The sequence below is a fragment of the Austrofundulus limnaeus genome, unplaced genomic scaffold (genome assembly GCF_001266775.1).
Source record: "Austrofundulus limnaeus strain Quisiro unplaced genomic scaffold, Austrofundulus_limnaeus-1.0 Scaffold78, whole genome shotgun sequence".
NCBI classification, from domain to species: domain Eukaryota; kingdom Metazoa; phylum Chordata; class Actinopteri; order Cyprinodontiformes; family Rivulidae; genus Austrofundulus; species Austrofundulus limnaeus.
Genome location: NW_013952480.1, coordinates 1,237,612 through 1,238,131, shown reverse-complemented (window position 1 = coordinate 1,238,131; position 520 = coordinate 1,237,612).

Genomic DNA, 520 nt, shown 5'->3' with positions numbered 1-520 from the left:
TTGCTAAACTTACTTTTAAAAACAAATCCTTCGGTCCGTGTTGAATTTCCAAACTGCGCCGACACATTAAAAAAATAATAAAAACACCACCGTCTTCATTTCTCAGTTTATTTTTCTGCCCGCGCATTGAATCCTGGGATATCCTCGGCTGGTAAGGATACATGGATGCATCCTCGGATTTCAACAGGAAGTAGGACGCATTCCTCGGCCGCATGATGAGGAGCCTTCGAATTGGGACAGTCCTCCGCGCGGGACAATGACGTATGCGGCCGACAAATGTGCACTCAAGAGGACCCAGCCCCTGAATTGAGACACATTCTTAGAATTTAGATTTTAAATGCCATCTTTTGCAGCTCTATAAGCGTTAGCAGCTGCTAGCATTGACATTTGTCGCAGAGTGATGACATCATCTTGGTTAACTAGCATTAAAAATGTGTTTGGGACATTTTTAGTATTTTATTTTACTCTTACCCCGTTAATATGTGATCATGAAAAGAGCTGAACAAAAAAAGGGAAAAGA